This window comes from Elephantulus edwardii, unplaced genomic scaffold (genome assembly GCF_000299155.1).
Source record: "Elephantulus edwardii isolate Elephantulus edwardi_28Jun2011 unplaced genomic scaffold, EleEdw1.0 scaffold00160, whole genome shotgun sequence".
NCBI lineage: Eukaryota > Metazoa > Chordata > Mammalia > Macroscelidea > Macroscelididae > Elephantulus > Elephantulus edwardii.
The window spans coordinates 4,919,622-4,935,414 of NW_006399910.1; the positions used below are offsets into that span (position 1 = coordinate 4,919,622).

The following is a 15,793-nucleotide window of genomic DNA, read 5'->3' on the forward strand; positions in this document are numbered from 1 at the left end:
CTATTCTGTCTAGCTGCAGTGGTCCTATTTTGTCTCTATATGTTGTTTGTCTCTTGTGTCTTTTCTTCCAGGCATCATATCCCCCAGAGAAGTAGGATAAGCAGTCCCCAACACTATCTGACATCTTTGTGTTGTTGTTAAAGGTGTTCTATCTTTTTTTTTTTTTTAGTATACGTAATTTATTCAGCATGATTATTACACTATTAGGATATTTTTTCCTCAAAATAAAGTGGACAGATATCCTGCTCAGCTTTGAAAACAGCTTATTTGCCTTGTTAGCAATAATTTCAGCATTACTCTAATCAGGTTCCAGATTTATAGGCATCTTGTAGTAATGGAGATGCCAAATACTAGTATTCACAATGTAGTTCACAGGAATATATAGGCAGAGTCAAGATTCTACTTTTTTAAAAAGTCAGCAACACTCAAGACAAGAAAATACAGCATTGGTCATAAAAAGAAGGGTTAGTGTCCAATCTTATGGGGGTAGATGGATAATAAACACAGTGTCAGGAACCTGAAAGACCAAAAAAATCTTAGAAAACAGAAAGGAGAATAGTTTAAGGAGATGAAGCATTATCCAAATTTGTAGAGAATTATAGTATTTGGAGGTCATGTGTTTTTCTATATTCTTAGATGCCTGGATATAGTAACTTACTTTTTGCTTATGCTTGATTGATTGCTAACTAAAAGGTCAGAGGCTTGAATTCGCCAGGAGAAGAAAGATGGGCAGTTTCTGCTCATAAACATTTATGCAAACACAATGAGTTGTTATGTGTCTAAAATTAACTTGACAGCATTGGGTTTTTATCCCTACAACTTCATGATCACATTTTATTCTTGCAATCAACATGCATTCTGTTTTTTCCATAGGTCCTAACTTAGCACAAAAGGTTTGTTGTGGGAATACTGATTCTATTCGTTTGTAATCCTGAGCTACTGCCAAGGATTCCAATGTAGTTAATATCTTTTTATTCTTCAATTCCCTTCGCTTTGCCATTTCCTCTTTGTTACCTAAACCAACTCAAACTTGACATTGATAATTGTTTATAACATAGTGGACTTATCAGTGACTTGGCTTTGAACCTCTTGAACTACTTTTCTTTTGTAAGACATTAGATTATGAAAAATCAAGATTAATTGAAATGAAGGATAGCCAATTTTAGTTACCTTCTGAGGAGTGCTAATGGTATGGTGATAAGAAGCCGTGCTGCCATTTCAAAGGCTAGAGGTCTAAGTCTACCAAATGTTCCATGCGAAAAAGATGAGTAATCTCCTCCCTGTCAGTCATCACTGATGCAAACCTCTGGAGGGTCAGCCCACCCGTACACAACACCACATAATTATTTTCTACTTTGTTATTATCTAATTTTCACTGTCTTAAAAAAACTAACATATCTCATCTATTTAACCAGCCTAATATATATCTCTGATAGAATACTGCCTGTAGATTGATTCTAATTAAATGAAGAAGGAAAATTACCCCAAAATATTCCAATACGTTTCTTTTAAGTTTTCAATGTGCTTGTTCTTAGTTGATGTTGTGTACTATAGAATCAGACCATAACTGACCCTCAAGTGGGTTTTCAGAAGCAGTTAATTGCACAGTGGGAGACAGCCCATCCTTCTTCCTTGGAGCAGCTGGTGGCCTCAAACCATGGGCCTTTGAGATTGCAGCACAGCTTTTTGCCAAAAGGAGGAGCGGGGGAAAAAAATCTATTTAAGTCTTACTCATCAAATACCATTGATGTGGCAGTCAAGCAAGTAGTAAAACAAGAACAATTTGCTCATCCACCATTTCATGGGTCTTGACAGCACACTGTCTTTATTAAAGTCACATATGAAGCAAACACTGTTATTGAAAAAGAACTGCCCTGGGCTTTTCCATTAGAAAATCCAATACAAAGCAAACACTTGAGATTACCAATTTAGCTGTTTCTTCATACATGTTGTAAATCAAGTGCTATTTTGTAATTTGCTTCTTGCAGAGTGCATTAAATTGGTTCTGACACTACTTGGTGTACTTTTGTTTGGGTGAACAGGTCAACTCTAAAAATACTTGAAAGTTTCAACTGAAAAAGATGTTAAAATCAACCCTGATGAAAGTGGCCATGGGGTATTGCTATTGATTGTTTAAAAAGTTAAGTAACATAATGTCTCCTTACACACACACACACACATAGTTGTTTTCTTGTGTGTGTGTACATTTTATATTCCTGAATAAGTAAATGAAGAATAAACAAAGTCTGAAAATATACCAAATAACCTCCTTGAGCTTCAATTGATATTTAAGACTATTTAAGTCCTTAACCTTTGGTAGCAAACACTTCATGTCTTCCTCAGCAAGCAAAGTTGTTCATCTGCATAACATAGGTTGTTGATCAGTCAGCCTCCAAACCCTGATGCCACACTCTTCCCTATAAAGTCCAGCCTACCCAATGATCTGTTCCGCACAGAGCATGCAGAAAAGGCATGGAGACAGGATGCATCCCTCACATACTTCTTTCCCAATTTTGAGCCAGACAATGTTTTCTTACTCTATTCTGAGGACGTTGCCCTCAAAAAAGAGCAAGTACAGGTGGAGATGATCTTAAAATAGTATAGGAATAATGCTAAAAGGAGAATGCCATATCATTGTGTATCATACTGTGGTTCCACGGAATGTGACGCTGAAGAAGAACTCGAAAATAGAGGGATCGAATATCTTATATGCATATTCATAAACACCAAATAACAGCTTGCATTAAAAATACATGTAACATCTTTAGGACTTTAAATAATTCAGACACATTTTACAACGAGGATAAACATTTCATGTCTCTAGCATCAGAACCCTGGTGAAGACCATTGTGTTGTTCACTGTATCAGTAGTAATAGAAAGATAGCCTTCCACTATTAAAACTATTTGATTGAATTAACAATGCAAAATAGATAACATGCACTTAATAACAGTTGTATTGTATCTTCAATAATAGCTACGATTATTAGTTCTACTCTGCCAAAATTCTGTAGTATTCTTTTCAAGTCTTGTTTACTCCTAGATCTCAAATGGATTGGTGTTGCTGTTATGTGCCTTCAAGTTGCCTGTGACTCCTGGAAACCCTGTATACAATAGCTTTGAGCCCCTGTCCTGAACCAGTCTTACTGACTCCAACACAACACACCAACCTCAAACACCCGAGATACTCAGTCAATCCTTCTCATCCTGGGTTTTTCACTCCTGTACTGTCCCTTCACTCTTTCAAGCACCATGTCCCCAAGGATCAGTCCCTCCTGGCCACATGCCCAAAGTATGTGTGATAGAGTTTCAAAATCCTTGCCTCCAAGGATAAACTTGGTTTCAAACTTTCTCTAAGACGGGCCTTATCATGAGTATTGCCTCCTGATTCAAATATAGATTTTCTTCCTTTGTAATAAATAATTCTTCTTACAGTGTTTTAACACTTGCTTCATTATGGTGATAGCGAAGATGGAGAAAAGTTATATAGATTCCAACAAAAACCAGTTAGATTCTATAACACAGGCCCTGGAGGCACTTAGTGCTAAACGATACTGGCATTTTAACAATGGTGTCTGGAAAAAGTAACATCTTTAAGAATGCAAAATTTAGATTAAAATTTATTATGAAACACTGCTCTTGCTAATGAGAAATTAATACAATTTAGGAATAAATTAAAGCTCAATAAAAATAACAAGCACTGTATTTTGCTGTTTTGTGTACCTTCAAGTCAAGTATGACTCAGGGAAATCTTAAAAAGCAGACCTGAATTTGGGCCTATTTTGTTCCACCCTCACAGTCTCCGGCACCCTGGGAGTCACATTACTTGAATCACTGGGTCAATCTCTCTTGTTGTGGCCCTTCTCTTCTTTTACACTGCCTTCCCCCCACCCTTTCCAACCATAATGCCCTTCTCCATGGACTGGTCCCTCCTTACAAGATGCCCAAAGTAAGTGAGACTGAGTTTCACCATCCTTGCCCCTAAGAAGCACGCTGGCCTCACATTTTCCAGGATAGCCCTGTGTGTTTTCCTGGAAGTCCATGGGATGAGTCAAAGGTTTGAGTGTTTGGAGAAGCACTATCCAGTGTCTCTTTATCACAGATTAAATGAACAAAAAGCAAGTGCTATCATGTTGCACTTGATTTACTACAACCCCAAGTGGGTCAGGCTGGACTGCACCTCCTTCCTAAGGTTCTCAAAGTCTGGTTTTGGGGAAGTAGGTAGGTCTTGGGGTAGAAACACAATTTCAACTTTTCAGATAGTAGTCAAGAATGTTAACCATTTGAACTATTCAGGGTTAATAAGACAAACAACCATGGGGTTTTTTTTCCCCTATATATGAATCTGTTCCAATACATCATGATCTATGAACAAAAATACTACATAGTCATACGATCTCCTCCCAGTCATCCTATGTGTGAGCCCATCACTGCACCCAAGGTTTCAATCTATCTCTTGGAGGGAACTTCCTTTCTTTCACTGACTTTCTGTTTTACCAAGAATAATGAAAAGACTGACCCAACCTGGTAACATGTCCCAAGTATAAGAGATGAATTCAGCCATTCTCACTTCTAAAGGAGTATTCTGGCTGTATTTCTTCCAAAACAGAGTTGTTCATCTTCTTAGTATTCCATGGCATACTTAATACTGTTCACCAACAACATAAATCAAAGGGATCAATTCTTTATTCTTCATTATTTATTGTACAGCTTTCACATGAAGATGCGGTGAATGAAAATACCATGCTGAGGTAAAGCACACATTAATTCTCAAAGTGACATCTTTGCTGTTTAACACTTAAAAGAACTTTTTTATTGGAGATATAAGCAAAGAAATACATAGGTTGAGTTCATACTTTTCAAATATCTTCTGATTAACTTTATTATAAATTGCAATAACAATTCTCTCAGTAAATGTTCTTTCATCACTTACAATGGTCAGTGCTTACATGAAAATATGCTAAAAAAAGCTTCAAAATGTGTCTTCGCTCACACTCATTTTTCTTTGCCACAATCCTAGATCAAACGACTTGTTCACATTTTCTCAATTAATGTCCCTTCAAAAACTATGCAGATCAGAACAACCATGTATAAAAATAAAACATATAAGCTGTTGTTGTCATATGCCATCGAGTCACTTGCGAATCATAGTGAACCAAAATGCACAATAGCTCGGAATCCTGCTCTACTTTGAGCCAACCTCATTGTCTCTGACACACTTACTCCTATTACCTCAGTCACTGAGTCAATCCATCTCATCCAGGTTCTTCCTCTCATGTGCTGACCCTCTATCCTTCCAAGTATGATGTTCCTCTCCAAGGACTGATCCCACCTTGCAACATACCCAAAGTGTGTCAGACAGAGCTTCCAAATCCTTGCCTGGTTTTACCCTGTCTAGGGCAAACCTGCTTGACTTCTTAGCAAGTCCACTTTTCTCCAGCATCATAAATTAACACATATTAATTAAAATCATTGCAGATTTTACGAGCATGTTAATACATTTTTAAATGTACTAATGACAATTCTTAGAAATAATAATTTCCTAAATCTTGAGAAAATTCACCCTAGAACATAACTGTCAAGGACAATAGCCACTTGGCAGATGTGGCGCCTGCGCTCTTGAATTGTAACTATTCTGAATTGCGATATTCAGTTAGTATAAAATATAGGCTGTTAAGGAATGAATCTCTTTAAAATTTTAGTATGAAATGCAGAGGGAAAAATATCTTTGAAATTAATTCACTTGCTTTATTTTTTCCCCATTTATATTGCAGAAAATTTAAGTTGTACAACTTTACATTTGTGAATGACAGCATATTTCAACTGGACAAAACTGCTGTACAGAAAAATCAGTCACTATTTTTTTTTTAGATGGAGACTACTCATTATAAAGGATTAGCATCTAAGGTTATTGCTTGTCAAGTTTGTTGTCCCTGCTTGTCAAAGCTTCACTGTTGCTATTATACTGGAGGTTATGGTACCATATTTCTAATACAGACTAGAATAGAAAAATGCAGGGATATACTTTCAAAAATTATTGTTGGGTTTCCTGGAGTGAACTAGGCCTTATGAACAACAAACTGGAAACTTGTCTTATCCTGTGCCATCCTCATGATCATTGACAGGCTCCAAAAAACTAGCTACTGAAGATGTTATGGATAGTAACACAATAATAGGGAGCTCCAGTGACCTAGTGTTAAGGAGCTCTGCCACAGTCTCCAAGGCATGTAGTTCAAATCCACCAACTGGTCTGCTGAAGAAGGATACACACTCATCATGCAATTAACTGCTTTGGACAACTCACCAGTCAGTTATGGGTTAGTTCCAACTCAATAGCACATAACAACACAATACTGTATAACACAGATCTAGAATATAAGCCCAATGGCTCACTATAAAGTACAAAGGGAGATCTGGTGGCCTAGTGGCAAGAAGATGCCCTGTAATACTGAAGGTATGTGGTTCGAGGTCACCAACTGCTTCGTGGGAGAATGAAGGGCAATTACTTCCTATGCAAATTAACTGCCTCTGAAAACCAGCTGGAGGGTCAGTTACTGGTCTGTCCGATTCTACAGTACACAACAACAATACAGTAGCTACAATAGCGGACTCAGACACCACCTCAATGAAGTAACAGGACTAAGCAAGATTGAACTCTTTTATTTAAGATCATCATGCCTCAGAGCCAACACAATGACAACTAGGAACAGCTACAACCATCATTAAAAGGATTCACTACCTCTCTTCTTTAATTATGTTTTATTTTCAATGGAAAGGCATTTAACTATATTGTTGTTGTGTACCATATATTGGGAACTGACCCACAGCTGACCTTCCAGCGAGTTTTCAGAGGCAGTTAATTACATGGGGGGGAGGAGATCACCCATCCTTCTGCTGCAGAGCAGCTGGTGGATTTGAACTGCATGCCTTTGGGATTGCAGGGCACTTTCTTGCACTAGGCCACCAGAGCTCCCTATATGGATCATAAATTATGGATAATACTGAGAAAAAGAAAAATCCCAGAAAACTGTGAAACCTATTCATAGACTAAGAAGAAGCTGTCAGAACAGAACAACAGAACATAGTGTGGTTTAAAAACAGGAAATGTGTGTGACAGAGGTTTTTTTTATATGTACCAATTCAATCTGTATGCTAAGTATATCATTTGAGAAGCAGGATTATAAAGAAGAATGTAACAACAGATTGGAAAGGTTAAGACAACTTGAAGCACTTAGTAAAGAAGATTAGCAACTACAGCCTTCAGTATAGACTGCATCTCAACATCAAGAACACAAAAGTCCTCATCACTGGACCAAGAGGCAACCTCACCTATGGTAGCAGTAGTCAAGAAATCAAAAGACATGTTACACTGATATCTCTTTTGACATAAAATTATTTATAACTTTTCCATAGAGGTATATGAATGAAGAAATGGCTGAAAATCTCAGAAACACAGGTGAACAGACAGAATGCTGTATGATGTTGAAGGTAAAATTTAAAAGTTTATCATGGAAATCATAGTGCTGCTTAAATTTTATAATATAATTCACAATGTTTCAGAGAGCTGCTTAGTCATAGGAGTTTAAGAAAGTAAAAGGTAAAAAAGCTAAGACATTTATGACAGGCTAGCATTTAAAGAGTTGATAGTTCCTTAATCTTAATAAAGGTTAGGTCTCTTGGGTTTAGGCTAAAGAAAGCTATGAGAAAGCACAAAATATGGTAAAGGGATCAGGAAAATCAGATGAGCAAAAGGAGCATTTTCTGAGAAGTGCCTTACCCACTAAAATTACACATTTAACACCTGTGTTTACTGGGAGTATACGAAAAATCACATTCCTCAGTATTAATTAATTTGTTTTGTCACATATAAAATAAAAGTATCAGTAAGGGAAAAAAGGACCTAAAGAGAAACATAATCTAAATATTAGTTAGAAGTTTCAGTCTTATCAAGTACCTTTGGTTTTGGAATGTTCTTGCTAATTTCTTCCTTTTTAAAATTTATTTATTCATTTATATTTAAATTTTATACTGCTTTATTTACAAAGTTTGAATACATTGTTTTTCAGAAAAGATCCTTCCCATTTCCTTCACCCCACCCACTTATCGAATTGTGCATCAAGATTGGAGGAAGACTCATCAACAACCTGCATCATGCAGACAACACAGCCTCACTTGCTAAACTTGAGAACTTGAAACACTTGTTGCACAGGATCAAAAAATACAGTCTTTGATATGAATTGCATCTCAATGTCAAGAACACCAAGATTTTTACCACTCGACTGATAGGCAACATCATGATAGATGGAGAAAAGATTGAAACTGTCAATAATTTTATCTTACTTGGATCCACAACTAACACTCTTGATATCTGCAGTTAGGAAATCAGAAGGTGTACTGCAATGAGAAAGTCTGCAGTTAAGGGCCTTTCCAAATTATCGAGGAGTCATGATGTCACTTTGAAGATTAAGGTATGTCTTATTCAGGCCATGGTCTTTCCAATCACTTACTAGGAATCTGAGAGCTGGACAATGAATAATGATGACAGAAGAACTATTGATGCCTTTGAGCTGTGGCATTTAAGAAGAGCACTGAAAAAAAAAAATAAAAAAAGAAGAGCACTGACCATCCCATGGATGGCCAAAAGAACAAACAGATATGTCTTGGAAACAGTGCAGCCAGAGTGTTCTTTGGAGGAAGAATGATGAGGTGTAACCTCACATACATTGGACGTGTCCATAGGAGGATCTGTTCCTTGGAGAAGGACATGATGCTTGGAAAGGTGGAGGGTCATCAAAGGAAAGGAAGATGCTTGACCTTGGGGACTGACACCAGTGACTGCTGTAATCAGCACTAGTGTGTCAGGAAGTCTGAGGATGGCACAGGATAGGGCAGTGTTCAGGTCTGTTGTTCATAGATGGCACCCAACAACGGTTAACAGGTACTTTGCTGTATGGAGATATAGTTAGCCACTTGTCATTTCTAAGTCTTTAATATTTTCAATGTCACATTCAAAAATAGTAGTCATGTAAGATGTAATTATGCCTTTTCCTCATGTCAAAGCTTAAATACTTTGCTTCAGTGATCCTTTAAATTTGAAATATGAACAGAGCAAGTTCAGATTAGAAGGAACAATTTGCTATTCAAAAGGTTCCCATTCAATAATTTATATACATTGTATTTCAAGATATTACTTGAAATTTCTGCAAAGTAGTAACATTCATTATTCTAACTTCATCTATGTGTTTTCCTTCAATTTTTCCCCCCATTTCTTCCTTCTTTCTGAGTTTATCTTTGTGCAGTATTTGCTGTCTTATATCTTACAGCTGTCTGTTGACCTTTTTATCTCCCATGGTTGACTGTTCTAAGGAGTACATACGTCCTTAGTGTTGTTGTTCACCTTGTCTCTCTCCTATTACCATTAGTTTACAACTGACTTATAGTTCACTCTCCACTGGATTTCCAAAGAGTAAATATCACAGAAGAAGATGGTCCAACATTCTCCCTCAAAGCCCTTGGTATATATGGAGCCTTTAGAGAGGCACAGCCTTTGAATTAGCAGTGCAAATCCCTGCAGACTATGCCACCAAAATAAGCTTGTCATTTGGCTGGAAATGTCATAATGAGAGTGAGTTGAGTTCTAGGCTAGAAAGGTGTATGTATAATAAGGATCACAGTCTCAGGAGTATTGTTGTTGTCATTATGTGCCATCAATTTGTATAAGGCTCTTAGTGACCCTATGTACAATGGCTCTGACTCCCACTCTATCCTGTGTTAACCTTATTGTCTCTAACACACCTACTCCCATTACCTCAGTAACTGAGTCAATCCACCTCATAGAGGATCTTCGTCTCCTGTGCTGTCCCTCCAACCTCCCAAGCATGACGTTCCTCTTCATGGACTGATCTCACCTTGCAACATGCCCAAAGTATGTCCGACAAAGCTTCAGAATCCTTGTCTCCAAGGAGCAACCTGGTTTCACCCTCTACAGGAAAACCTCTTTGTTCTCCTAGCAGTCCACGGTATATTTCATATCTTTGGAGTATTATCAGTCTTTATCAACCAATAAGCCTATTTACTTTTATTTTTCTCGCATTTTGCTCCACATTATTATTCCACTCTATCTAGGACCTTCTATTGTGATTCCCTTCAGCGTAATCAGTGGTAATAGCCAGGCACCATATATTTCTTCAGGTCTCAGGGTAATGGAGGCTGGAATTCAGGTAGTACATAAGTCATTTGGGCTAATTGTTTGCAAGTATCTTTGAAGAGGGAAGATGAATTTTTATTAGCATTTAAGTTTCTACTTGCTACTCAACATAGAATAGAGAACATTGTAGACAGTTGTCACTTGACCTTAATGTTACCCTAAAATTAAGATCTAGATTTCCCAGACTTACCTACTTATTATTAAAAGGTGTTTAGTTATAGCTAAGAAGTTTTCATAGCTTTGTCCTCATATGGACTTTGAATATTGTTGTTATGATTTATTACCTAGTAGGAACCAACCCATAGCTGACTTCCAGTGGGTTCTCAGAATCAGTAAATTACAAAGAAGTTGACTGCCCATCTTTCTCCCCAAGAGTAGTATGTGGATCTGAACCACGTGTCTTTGGGTTGGTAGTACAAATCCTTACCACTATAAATAACAGAATTTAACCTATTCTCTGTCATGCTCAAGCCCATTGTGGTAGTCTCTGTTTCAGTTAATCTCACTGAGTCTTCCTCTCTTCTGCTGAACTTCTACCTTGGCCTGTATTATGTCTTTTTCCAAGGACAGGTTCCTCCGGACGACATGCTCAGAGAATGAGAGATGAAGTTTCACCATCCTTGCCTCTAATGAGCACCCTGGGCACACTTCTCCAAGATTTGTTTGTTCAATAATTTTCTTCAACACCACAATTCAAAGGCTTAAACACTTCAGTTTTCTTTATTCAACTGTCCAATTCAGTACACATAAAGAATATATAAAGCTGCATAAAAAGACCATTCTTTAAACTGACATTTTTACTGTTTAGCACTTTGTAAAAGTCCTTGACAGCTGATTCTTCCAAACCAACACATTTTTTAATTTTTTTTTTTTATTTCTCGCCTGCTGCTACCATGAGTGTTGGTTGCAGGTCCAAGTAATGAGTTCACTGAAAAATTTTTCTTCATGGGATGTTTCATGTTAGTTCAGTGGTGAAATTTTTTTCTACAATTCTTTTGACAACTTGTGAACAGTGTAGCATTGTTTTCCTTTTGCACTGATCATTTTGTGCTTATTTTCCCTTTTTTCTCACATTAAACTAGCCCACAATGTCTATATTGATACTTGACATAATTTATACGCCTAACTATCAACATAAGCTTATTTGAGAGTTAGCATTATTTTGTGAAACACAGGTAATAAATATTAATGGTGATTGCTTACTAAAATATATATAATGTCATTTCCTAATTCAGAAGGACAGATTGAAAGTCCTGGAACATGAAGATCAATGAGTATATTTTCAATTTCGGTCCTACAGCAATTTTTGCTTGTGTGAAGTAAATAACTTTGTTATTTGTTGAGCAGTCATGAACACTCTTGTCATAAAAAAATATACTGTAGTTCCAGATACACAGACCTCTTACTTAAACTGGCATGTCAAGAAAATCCCTAATGAAATAACTTTCTGAAACATGGTTGAAATAAAGAACCAATAAAAAAAAATTGTTGGAAAGGGATACTTACTCAAACTATGCTGCCTGATTATAAATATCAGTATAATAACTTTTCACATTAAAGAAATCTCAATTCCACTTTTCTCAGTTAACAATCTTTAGGATGACTGATATTACCACAAGACACGCAAAATAGCAGAACTCATTAAACAGCTTTGCATCAACAACTTTCTTCCTTAAATCCTTTGACTTTGTAAGGAATCTTCCTTAGAAAGCTGCCGTGGAACAGTCACTTCTCATTTGCTCTAAAATATAATAACTGTGTGAGTTGGAAGTCTTATTTATATTGGTGGACCTGTAAAAGATCTTTGGTTGGTGTGGAGACTCTCAAAATTGATTAGACATAAAAGAGAATTTTTATATACAAAGCAGTCCCAGAATTTCACATTTACATTTTAATGGGTGCAAAAGGTATTTAACTTAGTCCCTTAGGGAATTCTTTCCCTACATTTTAATTCTTTTGTAGTTGTAGTTGAAAGTATATTTTGCAAAGCATACACCAATTCACCAAATTATAATTAAAGGTAAAATACTTCCTTTTCCTCAGAAATCCAGTACAAGATCAACTATGACTCAGTTCAGACTCTACAACGTGTTTGAGTTTTGAGTTTATGCTTCTGTTGTTGCATTTTAAGAAGACTTTGGGGGTATTGTGTACCGACAATGGAAAGATTAACTCTATGGGTTAATCCATCATACACAGCTGCTGAAAGTGTGGAATCCATTATAATCTTACATTTGGATCTACATGGTCCCTTTTTTGATAAAGATTCTTTTCTGGATTTTTTTTTCCTCATAATTTCCAGTAAGGGTAGCCAAACACCACTTAAGGGTTTTTGTTTTTTTTGTTTTGTTTTGTTTTGTTTTTTTGTCTCATGACAAAGGAGACATTTATTTACGGAGTTAATTAGTCCAAATCTTTTTTTTTTAGTCTCTGGCTTCTTTACCTTCTGTCGTTTCAGGCAAATGGAGACCAGTGTTCTTCCTTGGATGGCAACTTGTAAGTTTTCAAAGTTGCAAGCATTACTAAGAAGTAGAACAGAAGCACTGAAAATTTTATTAGACCAATTGATTTTGTATCTTAAGAAACTATGACTCCAAACTTCCAAATAAGACAAGGAAATTTCATAAGGTTTCAGATTTTTATTTGCTTTTTGTTTTGTTTTCCTTTTTTTTTAGTGATGTTTAGTACCCCCAACATGTACTCTAGTTCTCCTAGTAGTATGCTTACCTAATACTCCTACTTCCACAGATTTGCTCACCATTGAAACTCAATAATGAGCTAGTACCAACCCTCTTTGAAATTCCAGATGGGGATTTTAGATCTGGTGAGGCTTCCACCAGCACCAGTCATTGTTTTCAGGAATTGCTGAAATTCTCATCCTTGATAAACTAAAGCTATAACTCTATCCCAAGTTCTAACTATCAGCTAATCATACTGTGGTGGTCTGAGTGTTGCTTTGGCATGGAAAAGTTTAACATCCATCAGTATTTCACATATCATCAGAGTTACCCACAGTAGAAAGATTTCAACAGAGCTTTCACATTAAGGCAAATTATTAATAAAACCCAGCAGTCTACTTCAGAAAATTAATCAGGGAAAACCAAATGGATTACAACAGATTACTGTCCAATATAGTTATGGAAGCTCAGCTTTCTAGGTTGGAAAGTATCTAAAAGACAAGTGGCCACACCAATGGATTCAGATATGCCAGAGATCAGGATAACAAGGCAACATTTAATCCTATTATGCACAGGGTCACATGTATGACAGAATGAAACAAAATTTGTTGTTGGCAAATAACAACCATATAATGTAATATATTTTTGGAAGTTCTGAAAATGGAGTCTTATACCAAAGTAGAGAGAATCTTTCTCTATCACTAAACTGTTTAGACACAACAGTATAGCCCACTAGAGTCCCATGTTTTAAAGCATACTGTGCTGCTAAGGAAAGTATGGAACTCTCAGCCCACCAGCTGTTCCACCCAATGAAGGGTCAATAGAAGTTAGATTTAACTCAATGGTAGTGGGATGCAAATAAAAGATAGGCGCTCTTATTCAGTGGCTCAAACCCATCAGCTTTTCCTCTGGAATGGATGGACTGTCTCCTCATATAAATATAAACAGCCATGGATGGGTCATTACAAGAGATAATCAGTGAAATGGCAGTGCAGTTAAGAGTAAAAAGCTTTTTCATTATATAATAGTCTCTAATACTCTTGGTCTCTAACACACAACAGATGCTGCAGAGTAATAAACAAGATTCACTGAATCTCAAATGTATTGACAGCCAACATCCTCTCTTTGCACCCCTCCCTCATAAATTTTAAACTCTACCAAACTCAGATTATTCTTTTGAGCCAAATCATCAAAGAACTAGCCTCCAAGCTCTTGCTCTTCCAGAAAACTCTTCTCATGAAACTAATATTGAGTGGTTTTTTTCTCACCAATTTGTCACATATTTCAGAATATTAAAAAAGCAATAAGAAGTTTTACATATAAACAGAATAATTTACAAGAGTCAAATTATGGTGTTGGTTCTATTAAATTTCTCCAAAACTCTAAAAAAATCATTTGTACTATTTAGTTGGTCATTATGTCATTTATACTACTAGCAAGTTGAAGTAGATATACCACAAAATAACTGCCATTCCTCAAATTTTATCAGTTGAGGTCAAAATGCAAAGTTCAGGATCTTCAAAGATTACATATGGTCTCTGACATACTTGACAAAGTGTTCCTAATTTTTGCATCACATCTCTTTGTGGTGGATGACCTAAAAATCTACTTGATCATAACAAGAAATTTATTAGGAAAAACAGGACATTAATAACCAATCAACCATGATCTCTTGCAATGCCATATCAACACTTGTCTTCATTATTTATAAAAATGAATTCATTTTGGCTTATTTATCTCTTTCTTTTATGTGGGCATGCTTACATATGTGAATAATATTTCACTTATTTAAGATGTTGATGGCTTTTCTTGCTGGTTTTATTTTTTTTTCAACTTGTTGGGGATGGTGGGTTAAAGAATCAATTAACTTTTTTTTCTTCCCTTTTGGTTTGCTTGCTTACTGCTATATACTGACCTTTGATTACTGCTTTAGGTGTTTCTTAGAGGTTTGAAAATATGAAAACAGTGGCTAGATAGCAAATACAATATTGGAGTAGATGAGAGATAGAACTGTTTAAAAGAAATATATTATTAGGCATTATATATAAAACCATAGTCCAGAAGAAGAGGTACATTGCAAAGAAGACTAGGAGAGAGGCAGGAGAAGGGGGAAATGGAGGAAATGATGTAATGATAAATGAATATTTAAAAAAGAGAAAGTAAGCTGGGGGAAGAGAAATGGAGGGGGAGGGAGGAAAACTTGCAACAATGAAAGAATGAAAATCTAAGTTTTCTGTAAACTTTGTTAAAATCACAATTAAAATAAAAACTATATAAATAACATGACTTTTATTATATAGGAACAGGAAATTCTCATAAGGCTTCACCTCTAGCACAGTTGGACCATAGCAATTTTGTCCAGAATTATGCATTGCAGTATAAAACATTTCAATACATATCTTAAAATAATCTCTTGATTTTTAAATAGTTACTGAGAAATTCCATAGATAGAATGGGTAGTAATGACAAGTTACAAAGATTTAAACTTACAAAGTATTGGCCTAATATACTTTATAAAAACATCCATGTTTCACTTTAACATCTTTTAGTTTGCATTTGATATTTTATGTAAAGTTTCTCCAGCCATAACTTTCATAAAATGTATTTCACCACTCAACTGAAACAATGGATGTCTCCTAAAGATAAAGAAAATTTTGAAATGATCCAGAACTCCAAGCAGCAAAGATTCAATCAGTTTCTATATTATTAAGTTGTTACCATCGAGTTGCATCAACATATGACTGCCTTAGGTTCCTAAGGCTACAAGTCACATGAGAGGAAACTGCCCATCTTTCTCCCTTGGAACCTCTGGTACATTTGAAAGTCATCGAGGCTATGCCTTGAGTTAGCTGTGCAACTTCTTATAGGCCAGATCACTTTAAAGAAGTTGTTCTATTTCTTATTTTTTAT

General features: G+C 36.1%; 1 protein-coding gene across 1 annotated transcript in view; it reads right to left on the reverse strand.

Annotated features, from left to right (window-relative positions):
- DPP10 (dipeptidyl-peptidase 10 (non-functional)) overlaps positions 1–15,793 on the reverse strand; it is a 1,145,057-nt gene that overhangs the window by 722,376 nt on the left and 406,888 nt on the right. The window lies entirely within an intron of this gene.